This window comes from Balaenoptera physalus, assembly GCF_965194825.1.
Source record: "Balaenoptera physalus genome assembly, chromosome: 10".
Taxonomy (NCBI): domain Eukaryota; kingdom Metazoa; phylum Chordata; class Mammalia; order Artiodactyla; family Balaenopteridae; genus Balaenoptera; species Balaenoptera physalus.
The window spans coordinates 5428492-5446738 of NC_138889.1; the positions used below are offsets into that span (position 1 = coordinate 5428492).

The 18247-nt window shown below is 41.7% G+C and overlaps 1 protein-coding gene across 1 annotated transcript in view; it reads right to left on the minus strand.

Annotated features, from left to right (window-relative positions):
* TMEM45B (transmembrane protein 45B) overlaps nucleotides 1–16021 on the minus strand; it is a 30735-nt gene extending 14714 nt beyond the window's left edge. Inside the window, exon 1 of the mRNA XM_082476247.1 lies at nucleotides 15930–16021. The gene's annotated coding sequence lies outside the window, so the exon portion shown is untranslated. The remainder of the gene's footprint in view (nucleotides 1–15929) is intronic.
* Between the last annotated feature and the right edge of the window lie 2226 nt (nucleotides 16022–18247).

Consider the following 18247-nt stretch of genomic DNA (forward strand, 5'->3'; position numbering starts at 1 on the left):
CAAATTCATACATACCCACACCCATTCTTCTCCTCAGACTCACCCCTCCTCTCACAGACCGTCCTCCATCTGTGCTTCCGATTTCATCCTCACCTGTGCCCTCTGGGCCTCGTTCTGTCGATGTGAACTTCTCTCACCCTTTATAGCCTTTTCCCCTTTGACTATGACCAGGCCCAAGACTTTTTCACACAAAATAATAACAGAAAAAGGAAAAAGAACAACAGTGTGTTTCTTCCTATTTACTATTTCAATCATAAGAATGATACATCTAATGTATATAAAAGGTGCAAAGAATAACTTAACAACTGTGTCCCACGAGCCAGCTTAAGAAATAAAACATTCCTAACATCCTTGGGGCTTCCTGTTCTTTGACCCTTCCACCCCTCTTTTTTTTTTTTTTTTTTTTTGGGCCGTGCCATGCGGCATGTGGGATCTTCGTTCCCCAACCAGGGATTGAACCCATGCCCCCTGCATTGGAAGCGCGGAGTCTTAACCACTGGACTGCCAGAGAAATCCCCCATTGACCCCTCCTTGACCATCTCCCCCTACTTCCCCCTGAGAAGCAACCATCATCATGAATTGTGCGTTTAGCATTCACTTCTTTCTGTTTTACTATATAGTGCATACATTTACTATGTACATTATCTCCAAAGAGCATATAATTTTGCAAAATTTTACGCTTTATATAGTCAAAATATGTGGATCTTTGGGGAGAGGGATAAATTGGGAGATTGGGATTGACATATCCACACTACTGCATATAAAATAGATAACTAATAAGGACCTGCTGTATAGCACAGGGAACTCTACTCAATGCTCTGTAATGACCTATATGGGAAAAGACTAAAAAAGAGTGGATATATGTATATGTATAACTGATTCACTTTGCTGTACACCTGAAACTAACACAACATTGTGAATCAACTATACTCCAATAAGAATTAAAAAAACAGAAAACATGTAGATCTTTTCCTCATCATCTCACCCAGTTAGTAGCCAATAAATAACTTTGATAATTATTTATAGATAATTAAAAACAATCTTTAATATTAAAAATTACTTGAGAAGTCATTAATTATTGAACTCAATTACCACTTGAATGACATTTTCTTTGGATAGAAAGGAATTTGGGTGGTTTTGTGTAATGCAATCAAATATTGTCAACATCAGTTAAGTTTCTTGAAAAAAACCTGGAAAGACAATTGCTGACTCCATTTGGTCCTCCCTCTTCACCACCGCACTGAAATTGTATTCAAATGCCCTCTGTATTGTTTCATCCAATGGAAATCTCTAAAGTAGTATCTAATAGACCTCTCTTCTGTTCCCGAGGCTACTCTGTAGTTGACACTGTCAACTAGTCACTTATCTTTGAGATTACCTATGCCCTTTGGCTTTTGTAATGCATCTCTCCTGGCTCTCTCTGTTCATCTGCCATAACCTTCTTCCTCTCCTTTAACACAAGCAGCCTCGGGTCCATTTTATGTGTCTTCTTGTCTCAAGAACTCACACCCACCCACGGTTCACCTACCACGTGCACGCTGATGACTCCGGGACTCTGACCCTGACTGCTGAAATTTCAGACTCACATATCTAACCACCTGCTGAATGGACAGACATGCATGGAAACACAAAGCTGCAGAGTCAACATGTCCCAAACTGAATTCCCCATCTTCCTTCCCCACCAGATCAGCTTCTCTTCTGTATCCCAAACTCAGGTAATGGCTTAGCATCCAGTCACTCTCAAAGCCAGAATCCTGGGAGGGGGCGGTCATCCTAGATTCCTCTTTGACCTTCGCTCTGCCCTGCAGTGTCCCAGTTCCCCGAGAGACTAGACATTCTGCTTATTTTGCTTCCCCAAATTTTCTGGTGTTCTCCCTTTTCCTTTGATTCCTACAGCAGTGATCTCATTTAGGCTCTCGTGGTCTTTTGCCTGGACTACTGCACCCCCTGTAGTCCTGCCGTCCATAAATCCTTCCACTCTGCAGCCACCATCACCTACTTACAGTGTGAATCTGACTACAACACGATGGAATTTAGAATATTTCTTTGACTAACCACCTCATGGATTTGCATTGCGTGTCCCCAGGTCTTGGCTGTTGGTGTGTGTATCCAGCTTCATCACCCATTTCTTCCCACCACGACCTTTACAGTATGCACTTCACCCGTGCTATTCCCTCCCCCTAGTATGTCGTTCTCATTTCCTCTTCACCTGGCTTACCTTTACTCAGTTTTCAATAGGTGGGCTTATCTCCTCTGGAAACCTTCTGGAACCTCCAGGTCGGGCTATGTGCTCCACCTCTGTGCTACCATACTACCTTAGACATCTTGATTTTTATCACTTACCGTGTCATATTAAAATTACACAGTTACATGTCTTACTCACTAGACTATAGCTCCTCAAGAGCAGAGACCTTATCTGCTTCATCTTCAACTTCCCATGGCTTAGCACAAGCCTCAACATACAATTATAGTTCCTGGTCTGAACTGAACTGATGCAACCTAGCTTTGATCCTGAACCATGGGGAAACTATCTCCTAATCCAGGCATTTAGAAGGTTGCTGGTACCATTGCTTTTCCATATAATTTTTCAGCCTAGATAAGTCCTTACAAGAGCATCTTACAAGTGCTGTGCCTCTTTGGCTGGTGTGGGGAAGCCCCTCCTCCCAAAGGAATATCTGAACTCACAGGTCCAATATGGCGTACCGTTCTAGAGAGTCAGTTTCACCAAAAGATTTTTGGAAAGAGATGTGTTTTGAGGTAGCCTATGTTTTTTGTTGGCATTAAGAGAAGCTTCAGCTTATGCCAGGCTGTTCCCTGCTAAGCCTCTGTGTCGTGGGAGCACACGTTCTATGGTGAGTGGTAGTGTTTGAGAAACAGTAATCTACAGGGCACTGTATTACGCTGTAGCCTAGTTCTTGTTCTAGAGCCTTCCATATAAAAATAAACAACCCCAGTGAGACCAAAGCATAGAAACGATCTCAGAAACAGGCAGAAGAGAGATTTTTCATCCTGGGCTGAGTGAGGTTTGAAAAGGTGTCTGCCTCAGGCAGAGTAGGTCTTCAGAAATTAGTACATCACCGTGCTTTGTACAAAATATGCCAGGTGGTAGATAAAGGAAGGGGAGGGAAGGCAGGAAAACAATGTTAGAACCAAACAAAGAGAAGGTTTGGGTCAAGGTGGGGACCAGATCAAGGAGAGTGGAAGGAAGTGAGGGACAGGACAGCAAGGCGTGGAGCATGAGGAGGGAAAAGAGTCAAACTGAACTGTGGCCACAGATGGGATGGAGGTGGGGTGTCTGCCAAAAACCCAAGAAACGATTACGTCTTTAGTAAGGTGATAGGGGGCATCTTCACCCCCGGAAATTCTACCTGGAGTCCTGAGTTTGAGATCTTCCCAGTCTGGGTTCTGACAGCCGTTTCACACATCAGATTTGAGAATGAGGTAGCATCCTCCCAGAGGGAGTGACATAAAAAGATGCAAAAGGAACAGAGGAAACAGCAAGGGGAGAAGTAGGAAGGGTTAATTTAAAATGGATAATGGGAAAAAAACCCCAACAAATTGACAAAGGAAAAAATAAATAAAATGGATAACGGAGCCAATTTAATTCAAGCCATGTGTATTCAGTGCCTGTTATGTACGAGGCATTGTTCTGGGGGTGGAGGAAGAGAGGTAAGACTGGGCCCCAGCCTTGAAGGAGTTTGCAGGCTTCTTTGAAGGTGTCTGAGAAGGAAAAGCCAACAGTAGAAAATCCAGTATCTAATGCTTTCACCTTCCAGTTAAGAGGTCTTTGAAAGATAAACCAAGAATCACTCCTGTACCATTTCTGTTATCTGGTGCTGTAAAGCTTTCCCAGCAAAAAAAAAAGAGTGACAAATCTGCCCCAAGTTTTGATTGTCACACGTCAGGCTGCACAAGGGGAAAATGATACGGATTTGGAGAGTGACCTTCAAGGGCAGAAACTCTCTCCCCAGATCTATCACCAAGACATCCTCCAGAGATATTAGGAAAATATTTTCCCAATATAACCTCCTAAAGAAAAATACTAGTCTAATATACTTTTCCATCATAATTAAATCTTCTCCCAAATGACCTGCTAAGACAAACACTATCCTGATGTGGAACTTCTCCAAAAGCCCTAATTTATCCTGGATTAATAAGTATTTCCTTGTAGGTGGGTAATGAATATTTTGCAAATGGTTATTACAAAACAATTACTCATACACGTGTTCACAGGACTTTCACTGCCCTAGGATCTCAGACTTTTTTTTTTTTGTAATAGAAAAGAGCTGTGTCTCTGGAAGGCTTCTGATGGTCTCTGTGCTGCTGATAGAAGGTGATGCACAGAGGGGCACAAAAGCACCAGGTACTTCAAAGCGGTGGGGGGGGAGTCAAGAACAAATTCTGGTTTTGAATGCTAGACTACCACGGAGCCACCTCAAAACAGGAACCTCTACTATTAAACAAATTACATAATAAATCAGTCTAAGTTATCAATGGCCTTCTCTCAAACAAGAATAAACAGCTTTCTAATGAGAAACTGATTGTACTAGAAAGCTGCTAGAGACATAATGATAAGCCATCAAAAAAAGCCTGCTCTGCCTAATCACCCTGCAATGAGGCTCTCCCATCTACAAGACACGCTCACAGACTGCGTGTTTGTACAACATTCTTAAACATGGACATTTGAATACTGCTTCCAACATGAAAGACAGAACCAGAACAACAGAAAAGGGGACTTTGAAAATAAACACAGACATTGTAGGCAGCTGAAGAAAACTTTTAAAATGCAGAAAAGATACAGAGTTAATTCAATATTTTCAGAGAAGTATGAGGAGATACTGCATCCATGAAATAAGAACGGGATGCTATTAAAAAAAAAAAATTGGAAGTTCCCCTCCACCCCAAATTAAAGCCCTTGGGAATTAAACATATGATGGTAGAAATGCAAAAATTTAATAGAAGGGTTGGAAGATTTATTAGAACTAAATGACAAGATTCAAGACAGATTCAAGAGATCCAACATCTAAGTAATTAATATAGTTTCAGAAACAACAGAGGGAATTATATAACACAAGAACTGAAGAATATGATTTTTAGATTGAAAAGGTCTTTAAAGTACCTAGAACAATGACCAAACCAAAAAAAGCCCAACATCAACTTACAACATTGTGAAATATCAGGACATGAGGAAAAAAGAAAAAACCCTACAAACTTCCAGAGATTAAAACAAAATATAAGGGATCAAAAATCAGAATGGCATTAGCTTCTCAAGAGCACTATGAGAAGGTGGAAGGAAATGGAGCAATGCCTTCAAAATTCTGAGGGGAAATTATTTTCAGTTCATCAAACCATCAGTCAAGTGTGAAGGAAGAAAGATGACATCTTAAGTGCGCAAGGTCTCAAAAACCAACCAGATCTTGTGTGGCCTGAATCTTACCCACTTTAAGAAAAAGTCCCCATTAGGAAACTTACACAATCCTCTTAGATAGCCTCATCCACCAGAGGACAAACAGCAGAAGCAAGAAGAACTACAGTCCTGCAGCCTATGGAACAAAAACCACATTCACAGAAAGACAAGATGAAAAGGCAGAGGGCTATGTACCAGAGGAAGGAACAAGATAAAACCCCAGAAAAACAACTAAATGAAGTGGAGATAGGCAACCTTCCAGAAAAAGAATTCAGAATAATGATAGTGAAGATGATCCAGGACCTCAGAAAAAGAAAGGAGGCAAAGATTGAGAAGATGAAAGAAATGTTTAACAAAGACCCAGAAGAATTAAAGAACAAACAAACAGAGATGAACATACAATAACTGAAATGAAAACTATACTAGAAGGAATCAATACCAGAATAACTGAGGCAGAAGAACGGATAAGTGACCTGGAAGACACAATGGTGGAATTCAATGCTGTGGAACAGAATAAAGAAAAAAGAATGAAAAGAAATGAAGACAGCCTAAGAGACCTCTGGGACGACATTAAATGTAACAACATTCGCATTATAGGGGTCCCAGAAGGAGAAAAGAGAGAGGAAGGACCCGAGAAAATACTTGAAGAGATTATAGTCGAAAACTCCCCTAATATGGGAAAGGAAATAGCCACCCAAGTCCAGGAAGCACAGAGACTCCCATACAGGATAAACCCAAGGAGAAACACACCGAGACACATAATAATCAAATTGGCAAAAATTAAAGACAAAGAAAAATTATAGAAACAGCAAGGGAAAAACGACAAATAACGTACAAGGGAACTCCCATAAGGTTAACAGCTGATTTCTCAGCAGAAACTCTGCAAGCCAGAAGGGAGTGGCATGATATACTTAAAGTGATGAAAGGGAAGAACCTACAACCAAGATTACTCTACCCAGCAAGGATCTCATTCCGATTTGATGGAGAAATCAAAAGCCTTACAGACAAGCAAAAGCTAAGAGAATTCAGCACCACCAAACCAGCTCTACAACAAATGCTAAAGGAACTTCTCTAAGTGGGAAACACAAGAGAAGAAAAGGACCTACAAAAACAAACCCAAAACAATTAAGAAAATGGTAATAGGAGCAACATATCGATAATTACCTTAAACGTGAATGGATTAAATGTTCCAACCAAAAGACACAGGCTTGCTGAATGGATACAAAAACAAGACCCACATATATGCTGTCTACAAGAGACCCACTTCAGACCTAGGGACACATACAGACTGAAAGTGAGGGGATGGAAAAAGATATTCCATGCAAATGGAAATCAAAAGAAAGTTGGAGTAGCAATACTCATATCAGATAAAATAGACTTTAAAATAAAGAATGTTGCAAGAGACAAGGAAGGACACTACATAATAATTAAAGGATCAATCCAAGAAGAAGATATAACAATTATATATGCACCCAACATAGGAGCACTTCAATACATAAGGCAACTGCTAACAGTTACAAAAGAGGAAATTGACAGTAACACAATAATAGTGGGGGACTTTAACACCTCACACCAATGGACAGATCATCCAAAATGAAAATAAATAGGGAAACAGAAGCTTTAAATGACAGAATAGACCAGATAGATTTAATTGATATTTGTAGGACATTCCATCCAAAAACAGCAGATTACACTTTCTTCTCAAGTGCACATGGAACATTCTCCAGGATAGATCACATCTTGAGTCTCAAATCAAGCCTCAGTAAATTTAAGAAAATTGAAATCATATCAAGCATCTTTTCTGACCACAACGTTATGAGATTAGAAATGAATTACAGGGAAAACCCCAAAAAACACAAACACATGGAGGCTAAACAGTATGTTACTAAATAGCCAAGAGATCACTGAAGAAATCAAAGAGGAAATAAAAAAATACCTAGAGACAAATGACAATGAAAACATGATGATCCAGAACCTATGGGATGCAGCAAAAGCAGTTCTAAGAGGGAAGTTTATAGCTATACAAGCCTACCTCAAGAAACAAGAAAAATCTCAAACAATCTAACCTTACACCTAAAGGAACTAGAGAAAGAACAAACAAAACCCAAAGTTAGCAGAAGGAAAGACATCATAAAGATCAGAGAGAAATAAATGAAATAGAAACAAAACAATAGCAAAGATCAATAAAACTAAAAGCTGGTTCTTTGAGAAGATAAACAAAATTGATAAACCATTAGCCAGACTCATCAAGAAAAAGAGGGAGAGGACTCAAATCAATAAAATTAAAAATGAAACAGGAGAAGTTACAACAGACACCGCAGAAATAACAAAGCATCCTAAGAGACTACTACAAGCAACTATATGCCAATAAAATGGACAACCTGGAAGAAATGGACAAATTCTTAGAAAGGTATAACCTTCCAAGACTGAACCAGGAAGAAGTAGAAAATATGAACACACCAATCACAAGTAATGAAGTTGAAGCTTTGATTAAAAATCTTCCAACAAACAAAAGTCCAGGACCAGATGGCTTCACAGGTGAATTCTAACAAACATTTAGAGAAGAGCTAACACCCATCCTTCTCAAACTCTTCCAAAAAATTGCAGAGGAACACTTCCAAATTCACTCTATGAGGCCACAATCACCCTAATACCAAAACCAGACAAAGATACTACAAAAAAAAGAAAATTACAGACAAATATCACTGATGAATATAGATGCAAAAATCCTCAACAAAATACTAGCAAACAGAATCCAACAACACATTAAAAGGATCATACACCATGATTAAGTGGGATTTATCCCAGGGATGCAAGGATTCTTCAATATACACAAATCAATCAATGTGATTCACCATATTAACAAATTGAAGAATAAAAACCGTATGATCATCTCAATAGATACATAAAAAGCTTTTGACAAAATTCAACACCCATTTATGATAAAAACTCTCCAGAAAGTGGGCTTGGAGGGAACCTACCTCAACATAATAAAGGCCATATGTGAAAAACCCACAGCAAACATCATTCTCAATGGTGAAAAACTGAAAGCATTTCCTCTAAGATCAGGAAGAAGACAAGGATGTCCACTCTCGCCAATATTATTCAACATAGTTTTGGAAGTCCTAGCCTTGGCAATCAGAGAAGAAAAAGAAATAAAAGGAATACAAATTGGAAAAGAAGAAGTAAAACTGTCACTGTTTGCCGATGACATGATACTATACATAGAGAATCCTGAAGATGCTACCAGAAAACTACTAGAGCTAATCAATGAATTTGGTAAAGTTGCAGGATACAAAATTAATGCACAGAAATCTCTTGCATTCCTAGATACTAATGATGAAAAATCTGAAAGAGAAATTAAGGAAACACTCCCATTTACCATTGCAACAAAAAGAATAAAATACCTAGGAATAAACCTACCTAGGGAGACAAAAGACCTGTATGCAGAAAACTATAAGACACTGATGAAAGAAATTAAAGATGATACCAACAGATGGAGAGATATACCATGTTCTTGGATTGGAAGAATCAATATTGTGAAAATGACTATACTACCCAAAGCAATCTACAGATTCAATGCAATCCCTATCAAATTACCAATGGCAGTTTTTACAGAACTAGAACAAAAAATCTTAAAATTTGTACGGAGACACAAAAGACCCAGAATAGCCAAAGCAGTCTTGAGGGAAAAAAGCGGAGCTGGAGGAATCAGACTCCCTGACTTCAGACTATACTACAAAGCTACAGTAATCAAGACAATATGGTACTGGCACAAAAACAGAAATATAGATCAATGGAACAAGATAGAAAGCTCAGAGATAAACCCACGCACCTATGGTCAGCTAATCTATGACAAAGGAGGCAAGGATATACAATGGAGAAAAGACAGTTTCTTCAATAAGTGGTGCTGGGAAAACTGGACAGCTACATGTAAAAGAATGAAATTAGAACACTCCCTAACACCATACACAAAAATAAACTCAAAATGGATTAGAGACCTAAATGTAAGACTGGACACTATAAAGCTCTTAGAGGAGAACATAGGAAGAACACCCTTTGACATAAATCACAGCAAGATATTTTTTTATCCACCTTCTAGAGTAATGGAAATAAAAACAAAAATAAACAAATGGGACCTAATGAAACTTCACAGCTTTTGCACAGCAAAGGAAACCATAAACAAGACGAAAAGACAGCCCTCAGAATGGGAGAAAATATTTGCAAACGAATCAATGGACAAAGGATTAATCTCCAAAATATATAAACAGTTCGTGCAGCTCAATATTAAAAAAACAAACAACCCAATCCAAAAATGGGCAGAAGACCTAAATCGACATTTCTCCAAAGAAGACATACAGATGGCCAAGAAGCACATGAAAAGCTGCTCAACATCACTAATTATTAGAGAAATGCAAATCAAAACTACAATGAGATATCACCTCACACCAGTTAGAATGGGCATCATCAGAAAATCTAGAAACAACAAATGCTGGAGAGGGTGTGGAGAAAAGGGAACCCTCTTGCACTGTTGGTGGGAATGTAAATTGATACAGCCACTATGGAGAACAGTATGGAGGTTCCTTAAAAAACTAAAAATAGAATTACCATATGATCCAGCAATCCCACTACTGGGCATATACCCAGAGAAAACCATAATTCAAAAAGGCACTTGCACCCCAATGTTCATTGCAGGACTATTTACAATAGTCAGGTCATGGAAGCAACCTAAATGCTCATCAACAGATGAATGGATAAAGAAGATGTGGTACATATATACAATGGAATATTACTCAACCATAAAAAGGAGCAAAATTGGGTCATTTGTGGAGTCGTGGATGGATCTAGAGACTGTCATACAGAGTGAAGTAAGTCAGAAAGAGAAAAACAAATATCGTATATTAACGCATATATGTGGAACCTAGAAAAATGGTACAGATGAACCGGTTTGCAGGGCAGAAATTGAGACACAGATGTAGAGAACAAATGTATGGACACCAAGGGGGGAAAGCAGCAGGGGGGTGGGAGTGGTGGTGGGATGAATTAGGAGATTGGGATTGACATATATATACACTGATGTGTATAAAATTGATGACTAATAAGAACCTGCTGTATAAAAAATAAAATCCAAAAATTCAAAAACAAAAAAAAAAATCATTGAATTACAAAGTTGGGTGTGAAGGTGAATATTTATTTACATTGAGGAAAGAAATCACAACAAACCGGAGCCATGGAGATTCAGGGCTCTTTCTTTTAAAATCTCTTTAGAAAATTGACCAAAAATGCCTCTCGAAGGCAACCTGGCTCCCTGCCCACACCCCCGACAGCTTGCAGCGATTTGCAGCCCTCACAGTGGCCCTGTGACTTCATCAGCTCCGGGTAAAGCTGCCTCTACCTCCATGCATCCTTCCTCAGGAAGCTATGCTCCAGCAGAACCAAGGAACGAAAAGGCATGGACTCCAAGGGACAGGAATCCTGTACAATCCACAGGATGCCAATGAGGGAGCTCCCAGGGTAACAAGGGGCTCAGAGAAGGACCAGTTCCAGAGAATGGGGGAGCTGGCCGAGCAGGGATTTCCCAAGGAAAAAAAAAAAAAAAAAAGAAAACTGGCTACTTACTTGACGTTGACTAACTCTACTGAGAGGAATTTTACCATCCTGTCAAAGGTTGAGCAAGAATTAGTAATGAGTACTCAACACTTAAGTAATTGAAGATGTAGCAGTGACTTACTCCAGGACAATAGAAAAGGTTGTACAAGAGAGGAGGTGTAAAAATCATGGTTTATCATATGGCTCGGTTGTGAATAATATTTACATAGTCATAATAATGCAAACACTAAACATTACTATATCGAAAAATATTATGATATAACTTGATATATTGGGACCTTGCAAGAAAGGGAAGTGAATGTGAAGTAGAATTATGAGGGTATAAGAGAGCTAAAGCCACATCCTTCAAGGTAGAATGTCAGTAGATATTATCTAGAACTGTGTGTGTGTGGCCGGGGGGTGGGGGGAAGAGCCAATATTTGCATGTTATTTGGGAATATGATGGTAAACATGAGAAAAATGTAGCCAAAAGCATGGAAAGTAGTTGCCTCTGGGGATGCAGCTTTGTATAAACTCCATAAAAACCTTGTAGAACTTTTAAGACTACACATTTATTTGTTTTGACCAAAATAGAGAATTAAAAAAAGAAAGTGATGCCCCAAGAGGAGTGAGACAGAAAGCTGTTGGAAATAAAATGAAGGTGCCTCTGCTAAACTACCCCAAATTCAGTGTTTTTCAAGTTGTGGTCCTGTGACTACCTGCATTCAAATTACCTGCAGTGCCAGTTTATCATTCAGATTTAGAGACCCATCCCAGACCTAAGTAATCAGCATTTCTCAGGGCGGGACTTGGAACCTACAATTTCAAAAAGTTCCCCTAGACCCACTGCATTATCTATTGCTTTTTAGTAAACCAAACAACAAAAAATAAAATGAAAAAGAATAACAGATGTAGAAACAGAGTCAGTGACCCATAAAAAGCACCATGGCAGACACTGCTATTTGCTTACCTGATATCCATTCTTCCTTATTAACAGAATCCCTATTTTGTTGTATTGGCAACATGTCCAACGAAAACACTGGATTTTCTCAGGCTCCTTACAGTTTGGGGTAGTTGTGTGACATAGTCTTTATACCAGTGAGATGTATAAGAGGTCTACTGGGTGGAGCTTCCAGGGAAGATCTTAATATTACAGTAAGTCCCCTACATAAACGAGTTCTGTTCTGAGAGCACGTTCGTTAAGTCCAATTTGTTTGTAAGTCCAGCTAAGTTAGCCTAAGTACCCAACTAACACGTTCAGCTATGTAGTACTGTACTGTAATAGGTTTATAATACTTTTCACACAAATAATACACAAAAAATAAAACATTTTAAATCTTACAGTACAGTACCTTGAAAAGTACAGTAGTACAGTCCAACAGCTGGCATCCAGGGTCTGGCATCGAGTGAACAGGCAAGAAGAGTTACTGACTGGAGGAGGGAGAGGAGGTGGGAGATGGTAGAGCTGAAGGACTGTCAGCAATAGGAGACAGAGGGCAAGCTGCAGTTTCACGTGAACTAACTTACGTGATTGGACATGCGAACACATGTTCGCATCTTTGAAAGTTCGCAACTTAAAGGTTCGTATGTAGGGGACTTACTGTATTATCAAAAAGGGACAGACTCAGCTGGTACATGCCTTCTGCCCTTCTTTCTGTTAAGCACAGAAGAGGTGCCTGTCCTTCAGTGAGGACGAAAGCGTGCTAAGGGTGGAAGGAGCCTGCTCCGGCCCTGGACTTTGCACCTGCAGACCTCTGGTTCTCTGAGAAGAATAAACTCCTTACTTATTAAGCCCCCAGAGTGGGGTCTTCTGTGACTTGTAGCTGAATGAAATCCTGATGACATCTCATACTTGTTCAAATGTGTATTTGATATACTGTATATTGAACACATTTTTTTGAGTGCTTTGGGCACTGTGCTAGGAATAATACAATGGGCCAGACAAATAAGGCTCTTTCCCCCATGGAATGTGGAATACAGTTAGAGTAGAAGAATCTACAGGTGTCTGAGTCCAGGATTCAGAGGGGCTATGGTTTGCTGTCACAGACCCTAAAGCAACAGAGTCAATCGAAATAAACCACTTGATTTATGTATGTAGGAAGTCCTCAGGGGACCACATGCCAGAAGGAGCAATAGTCTGGACATTGGGAGACCTAGGTTTTCTCTGTAATTCATTAGCAAAGTACATTTCGGGAAGCTACAGGGGGTGATGGCTTAATTTTTCCCGAATCCACTTTTCTTCTTTGAAAAACAAGAAGATTGGGCTCAGCTCTAAAATATTTTGTGATTACATTGAACAAAGATGGCCATGAAATATACCAGACAAGAGTGTTTCTAAATTTAGACTCTAAGAGTTCAAGTCAGAGGATATATTAAACAAATCACAAACAACTGCCCACTCCAAATTAAACAAACAAAGGGAAAAAGAACACGCTGGAGGGAGTTCTGGTTTGAGACCCGGCTCTGCCACGTAACAGCTGAGTAACCCTGGGACGGACACTCAGTGTCTCTAAGTCTCAATTTCCTCATTTATAAAATATGAAGCAATTATACTCCAATAAAGATCTATTAAAAAAATAAAAAAAATAAAAAGCATACTAAAAAAAAAAAATAGGGCTATTACTCTGACCTCAAAGTGCTGCTTATTAAGGAAAATGCCTGGTACTCTGTAAAGCCCCATTATGATTTGATACCAGCAAGATATTGATAATGGCTTAGAAATCTAAATCCTGCTAGGGGAATACATGAGTGTGCTTTGATGTTTTCAGTTTAATTCTTCATTACACGAGGCAGATAGATCTTTTGAGTTTCCTTCTGCCTGCCATAGTGTACCTTGTGGCCCATTTTATTTTTACATAAGAGAACAGGCAAGAGAAACAAGAACAGCTAAAACTGAAATCATCTCTGTTTCTAGCCCCAGTAAAGGTTGGGAGAAAGGGCTGGCTGGTTAAAAGGGAAGCTGGGTTCAAACGAAGTGTGGGAATTACATCACTTACCTGTGGCCTCTAATTGTCCACATTCAGTATTGTATAGTGTTGTGAATAATCTGGGTTTTGCCTTATAACCTGTCTCAAGTGTAGATGGGAAATTTGTCTACATATGCAGCCATTAGCTGATGACGCAGTCATGACTTCCATTCTCTTACTCACAATTATAAAAAGTTTTGCAGTAACAGGAACTTTGGCTATGGGAGTGGTTCTACACACGGTAAAATTGCCCGTATCCATTTTCAACAGCAGATGCATTTGAGAGAAAGAGACAATCTTTTGATTACAACCAACGTAGGTAACATCTGTACTTTGACCAACTGAGCATGGCAGCCAAAGTGAATGTGAAGGTGGTGGGGAGATAAGAAAGCAGAATTATTTCTTCCTCTTTATCCCCCTTTCACCTCAGCCCTTGCCAAATCCTGACAATTTCAAAGTGCTATTTGCTAAGATTAGGCAAGGCACATAACCAAGGATATATTGGGGAATACTTTAAATAAAATTACTGGTGCCAAACGTGAGATTCAATAACTTCACATAGTCCATCACAACCAACATGCCCCAGAAGGGTCGGGGAGGAACCCATAGAATATAAGGAAAAATGCAGAGTATGTGGTAAGTGGTAATACTGTTTCCACCGTCCATGGAAGAAGTGAGAGGAAATCAAAGGTCTTTAAAAAGAAAACTGAATGCTTGCCTCCTGTAGTACCAGAACAAATAATGCATAACCAGAAATAAAGCCTTTTTCTCTGCTTATGTCAGGTGCTCTCCCCTTGTAAAATTAAGGGGCCTTATTCAACAAAGCCCTCATATCAGTTCCATATCTTTTCCAGAAACTTTAGGAACAGAGGGTAACTACAGAGGAAGTCTCAGTCAGGAAGAGCTCAGTCTGAAGCAGGCCGCACGCCCCTATCTCAGAGTGTATTATTTTTCTCCCCAGCAGTGTTCAACATGGTACAAAACCCAGAATATATTGAATAGGTTGCAATCTGGTTAAAAAGAGTACACGTTTCCTTTAACAATAAGCCATACTACTTATTAAAGTGAATGTAAAAATACAGGTAAAATTCTTTTGTCACTTTATGAGCCCAGCAGAGCGGTGGGTAGGGCAACGGGGCAGACGGTCAGGGATGTGGGGAAAATGGCAGACGAGGGCAGTGGTGGAAGAGAACAGGAAGGAAGTGGTCATTTCTGGCTAAAATTTTTAAATGGTTTATTTCATAAGGGGCTTCCCTTGCTGCAGCACAACCCTTCTTACATGGAGGGCTAGCTCCTGTCTCCAGAGGCTATCACTCTGGACCCAGACGGGGACACCTAAAACTATTTTCAGGTCCCACTAAACCTCTCCAACCACTGCTAACCTTCCCCCCTTGACCCCTCGCATCCCTCTGCCCACTGGCCTGTCGGTGAAAGCTAAATAATGGCTCGGGGGACATTATCTGTCAGTCGCCTCTTGCTATTAGCCTCCAGGCTTGCTGGCCTAAGGAGAGTATGTGGTGGGCGCATTCGTGGGGGGGCGGCGGCGCCGGCCCGGGGAGGGTCGGGGTGGAGGTGCCTCCGCTGCGAGCCGCGGACTCGAGACAGCTTCGGTCTCCGGGCGGGACACGAGCCATCACCGCCGGGTTTCCGATCCTCGGGGCGGAACGGAGGGCAGGGGCTTCACAATTGGAAGCTCCTCTCACCGGGCGACACGGTCGCCCTGCCAGGCCGGGGTCGCGCCAATATTCACCCCAGGGCCGCTGGCGATCGGCCACAGGTGCGCGGGCGCGGTGGGAGCCGCCCAGTGCGGCCCCAACTCCAGCCCCGAGGGGGCCCCCGGGTCAGCTTCCCCATCCCTGGACCTCCAGCGCCTCCCTGCCCTCCCCAGCCGAGCCCCTCCCCTGGCCGAGCCCCTCCGCGTCGGAACCCCTCCGGGCCGAGCGCCCTGCCCGCAGCCGGCGTCTCACCTACGCCGAGCGCCTCCGAGCCGTCAGTCCGCGGCCGCTTTGCGCGCCGAGTGCAGCTGCCGCCCCGCAGGTGCGAGCGCCCCTCCCCGCCCGGCCGCCTCCCCGCCGCCAGCCGGCCCTCCCCCAACCCCGCCCGCCCCTCCCCGCACCTGCCCGGGGGCTGGGCCGCCCGTCTCAAAGTCCGCACTGCCCTCCACGCCCCTGACCCTCCCGCTCCAGACACTCCCTAAGATGTGTGTTCCAACGGGGGCCGGTTCCCAGACACGTAAGGCCAGCCGTGACTAACCTTGACCTCCTATGATGCAAAGCAATTACAGAGCTTGGGAGGTGACAGCGGAGGCTGGCTCAAGGAAGACTGTTTACCAAGCCAAGCAATCGTGGTGAACAGGCCTGCCAGCTAGGCACAGATCACCCTCCAGCAAAGGAAGGCTCTGGTGTCATATCCCGGACCAGTTTTCTAGTTTAAGCTTGGTGTCATATTCATTAGTTCATTCATTCATTCAACAAATCTGCCAACAAATCTACATGCTAGGTAGACACAGTTCTAGGTTCTGGAGACACAGCTGCAAAGGAAATAACGTCCCTGCCTTGAAGGAGCTGCTTCTAGGAAGGAAGGCATGACTTTGTAGTGTCATGTGGTCTCCATGCTCTCATCTCTAAGTTAAGGGGTTGGCCTAGTTGTATAGTTTCCCATGCTGTCTGTTGCTCATAATCGCTTGTAGAAGTTAAAATAATGCAAGAGCTACGGCTCCATCTCAGACCACTGATCAGAATCTAGGGGAGGAGTGCGGGCAGATTCAGGGGAGCAGAGGAAGTCAGGGCTGAGAATGGAGCCTCCAGGTCTCTAAGATGCCTTCCAGCTTATTCCATTGTTGTAGGCACTGGAAACCAGGAAGGCTTCATGGAAGAGGTGCTGTATTTAGGTTTTAGAGAGAGGCAAAAGCAGGGTGGAAAGAGGACAGGATCCCCAGTGCAGCTTCTTTTGATCACGTAGCTTTTCTTTTCTCTAAAGCCAAAGTCAAAGGAAGGCACTTTTGAGCATAAGGCATAAACCTGAGCAAAATTTTCCTCTATAAATAGAGTGCATGAGGCCTGGTGGAAGGAGATAAAGCCAGAGACAGTGCTATCAGTTAAAAGGCTAATGGAGCCACATACTTGAGATGGATAGTGTGCCAGAGCCAGGAGCTGGAGAGTACCACTTTAATTTCCCATCAACGTGGGAATTGATTTAACCATTAGGCCTCATCCTGGCACTTGCTCACACCCACTGTTTGTGAAATGGATGGTAAGGCGGAGTCCTGCATGCCTGTTACCCTGGGAAATGCTGTCCCTCTCAACAGACCCTTGCTGTGGTCAGGCTTTCTCTTTGGTAATGGTCTCTTTTCCTCTAAGGCAACGATGATGAAACAAATGTGTGACCTCTTAGCTGTAGTCAAAGGTGGGTAGAGATGCTTCTTAACATTGAATACCTAGAACTAAGAAAATTACTTCTGCCTCAAATGATAATGTCCAAGAGCCAGGACAAACCAGTTTTTACAAAATAAGTTTGACCATCTTTAACTTGATCTGTGGAAATAGTATAAATCAAACAGCTTAAATCAAACAGTTAACAAAAGCTAAATTACTAATGTATCAACAACTGTAATACAATAAGAGCAGCTAACAATTATTACAAAGTTCATTTAATATAAAAGTGGAGCAGATTAGCATTTAGAAACAGATTGGTCGTATGTGCCTAAATGAACACAAGGATGGCATTTTAATTTGGTGGGAAATGGTTATTTTATAAATATTGCTGACATAATTGACTGTTCTTTTGGAGGATCTTATCATAGAGTTGTTCATCATCCCACCTCCTCTTGGCCATCATGGTGCTAACGGGGCACACGGCCACCCAGCAGGAACACTATCTTTCTCAGCCTCCCTTTTAGGTAGGATGGGTTACGTGACTAAGTTCAGGAAAATAGGCTATGAGTGGAAGTGGTTTAGGCAACCTCTGGGTGGAGTCCTGAGAGAAAGGGCTTGTGCCGGGCTTCTCCCCTCCCCTCTCCTGCTGACTGGAATATGGACATGACAGTGGGCCATCAGGGACCATGAAAATGAATGGTGGAGTAAGAGAATAAAAGGAGTCTGGATGCTTGGGTGATCTCGCTCAGTAGTCTCTGTACCAGTCCTGGAATGCCCATCTCCAGACTGTAATGTGAAAGAGAAATAAAATTATATTACAGCTGTAAGTCACAGCTATTGGAGGTTTTCGTCACATGCAACCAAGTCCATGACCTAACTAATGCAGAACATCTTCCCTCCTGCTTGATACC